Raw genomic sequence first — 3,453 nt, forward strand, 5'->3', positions numbered from 1 at the left:
CTGATGGAAAGCCGTGGTACACAGACATTAAGAAGGTGTTGGAAAAACAAGAATTCCCAGAAGAAGCATTGAGGAAGGAACGACAAGCCTTACTAAGATTAGCATCTCAATTCATCCTGTACGCAGGAAGTTTATACAAAAGGTCTTATGATGGGATTCATTTGTCGTGTGTCGATGAAGATCAAGCTGAACGGATAATGGTTGAACTACATTCAGGAGAATGCGGCCCTCACATGAGTGGGAAAATGTTAGCTAAGAAAATTATGAGACAAGGGTACTACTGGCCTACAATGGAAACAGATTGTTATCACATGGTCAAGACCTGCCACAAATGCCAAAAACATGCAAATCTCATACATGTGCCACCTTCTCGATTAGTTGGTCTGACGTCAATATGGCCATTCTCAATTTGGGGAATTGACATTATTGGTAAAATATCGCCTAAAGCATCAAACGGGCATGAATACATTTTGGTTGCTATTGATTATTTTACTAAGTGGGTCAAAGTTGCCTCTTATGCTGTCCTCACTGTGTCTCGAGTTGCAAAGTTTATCCAAATGAACATCATTAGCCGGTACGGGGTACCTTCGGAACTGATTTCTGACAATGGGTCACATTTCAAAGCTGAGGTTATTACTTTGTGTTCAAAGTTTAAAATCTCACACCACAAATCATCTCCTTACCGCCCTCAGACTAATGGAGCAGTCGAAGCAGCTAATAAGAATCTTAAGACTATCATAAGGAAAATGTGTCAATCACATCGAGATTGGTCTGAAAAGCTGTCATTTGCACTATGGGCATATCGAACTTCAATTCGATCCTCCACTGGAACTACTCCCTACTCTTTAGTGTACGGCATGGAAGCGGTCTTGCCAGTTGAAATGGAAATTCCATCTCTCAGGGTTTTGTTGGAGAGTCAGTTGTCAGAAACAGATTGGGTTCGCCAGCGGTATGAAGAATTGAAATTGATCGAAGAAAAATGACTAAGAGCTCTGTATCACTGCAAGCTTATCAAAGAAGGGTCGCCCGTGCATTTGACAAAAAGATCAAGGCCCGTCACTTACAAGTCGGGGATTTAGTACTCAAAGAGAATCGGGCACCTATCTTTGACCCTAAAGGGAAGTTCAAACCAAATTGGGGAGGTCCGTACATCATCAAGGAGATATTACTAGGCAAAGCTGTCAGGCTTCAAGATCATGATGGAATCGAGTTACCAGAACCAACCAACCTTGACCAAATCAAACGGTACTACATTTAAGGAGGCCATTTTTGGTCGAATCAATTTTTCTATTGCCTAGTTCATTATCTCCTTTCTCAACCCCTTTGCAGCCTGTTCAAAAAGAGAAAAATTGTGCCTTTTACTTCTTAGCCTGATTACCTAACCCAGGGGAGGGAAAAATCCGAACTACGTTTTGATCTGATCCTAAAAATTTGGGGTACGTAGGCAACCTGAGAAGTTACTTCAGGCCCGACCACACCAAAATAAAAAATAGATTCCCCGACAAAGAAAAAATCTAAAAAGAAAAAATTCAAAAGAATGGGAAAGAAAATTCAAGAAAATATTTTAAATGAAATGCTACACAAGGGGCATTTGGGTTGTTGAGCCTCAAAATCCCTTTCATTTTATGCCTAGTCCCAAGCCTACCTATAAAAGTCCTCCTAAATACCATGTGAAAAGGTCAAGGAGGGTAGTAGAAAATGATCAGACAGTAATTCTAGAAGGTCAGAGGAGAAGAAAAAGATAAAAAAATGATGAAGCCTGCTAAGTTGAAAATCCGAAAAGGGCGACTTAGGCAAAAATTAAGGCAAGCTCGCAAAGTTGAAAATCTGAAAGGACAACTTTGACAACAATCAGAGCCAAGAAAAAAAAAAGCTCGCTAGATCGAAAACCTGAAAAGGCGATCTAGGCAAAAGTTAGAGCAAGCTCGATAGATTGAAAACCTTAAAAGGTGATCTAGGCAAAAGTTAGAGCAACAAAAAAATAGAAGAAAATCCCAAGCTGAGAGCGGTCCGAGCTGAAACATCAAAAGTCCGAATAATCAAGTTCAATACTCAGCTTAAACCAAACATAGATTTAGAAGCCACAAGTATCTTGTCTATGATCAATCTGAAAATTCTTACTTCCCCAAGTGAACCAAGGGAGAGAAGAATGAATTCTATGATGAGTCTCAAAAGGGAAATAATTTTGTTCTCGTGAACCTGACTCAAAACCTTCAATAAAATTAATCAAAATTAAAAGTTGGATCTTTATTGCGCTTGTGGTAATCAAATATTTCAAACCTTCATACAAGGGGTATTTTTCTTTTTCCTCTAAATATGTAACTTTTCCCCCTTACACTAGGGGCATTTTTTTTAATTTTTACACAATGTATTCAATTATTTTCAATGCCATGTTTATTGTCAAACTAGGGGCATTTTATTTTTGACCAATGTTAATCCTAAAAGATAATGAGAACTCCAAACTTAAGGTTACCCTCTTGATAACAGTTTTTCGAAAAACTCTTGAGGTTCAAACTCAGGTTTTAAATTCATAAAACTTTTGAATAAAACCTTGAGGTTCATACAAATGCATTTTGGATCTCACATAGGAGATAGGGCATTCATTCTGGCCCAAATCTGTTCGTTCCCAGATTCAACCCCTATTTTTCAGATTCATTTTCAATCGTTATTTCCTAGATTTATTCCTTCATTCTTAGTTTTACTCAGCCAGATGCCGCCAAGGGCTTTCTTGGAATTATGCTCAGATGCCGCCAAGGATTTCTTGGAATTATGCTCAGATGCCACCGAGGGTTCTCTTGGAATTATGCTCAGATACCGCCAAGGGTTTTCTTGGAATTATGCTCAGATGCCGTCGAGGGTTTTCTCGGAACTATGCTCAGTTACCGCCAAGGGTTTTCTCGGAATTATGCTCAGATGCCGCCGAGGGTTTTCTCGGAACTATGCTCAGATGCCGCCAAGGGTTTTCTTGGAATTATGCTCAGATGCCGTCGAGGGTTTTCTCGGAATCATGCTCAGATGCCGCCAAGGGTTTTCTTAGAATTATGCTCAGATGCCGCCAAGGGTTTTCTTGGAACTATGCTCAGTTACCGCCAAGGGTTTTCTTGGAACTATGCTCAGATGCCGCCGAGGGTTTTCTCGGAATTATGCTCAGATGTTATGCTCAGTTACCGCCAAGGGTTTTCTTGGAACTATGCTCAGATGCCGCCGAGTGTTTTCTCGGAATTATGCTCAGATGCCGCCAAGGGTTTCTTGGAATTATTCTAAGATGCCGCCGAGGGTTTTCTCGGAATTGTGCTCAGATGCCGCCAAGGGTTTTCTTGGAATTATTCTCAGATGCCGCCAAAGGTTTTCTTGGAACTATGCTCAGTTACCGCCAAGGGTTTTCTTGGAACTATGCTCAGATACTGCCGAGGGTTGTTTCGAAATTATACTTAGATGCCGCCGAGGGTTTTC

The sequence above is a fragment of the Akebia trifoliata genome, chromosome 4 (assembly GCF_017979445.1).
Source record: "Akebia trifoliata isolate Shusen 1 chromosome 4, ASM1797944v1, whole genome shotgun sequence".
Classification (NCBI taxonomy): domain Eukaryota; kingdom Viridiplantae; phylum Streptophyta; class Magnoliopsida; order Ranunculales; family Lardizabalaceae; genus Akebia; species Akebia trifoliata.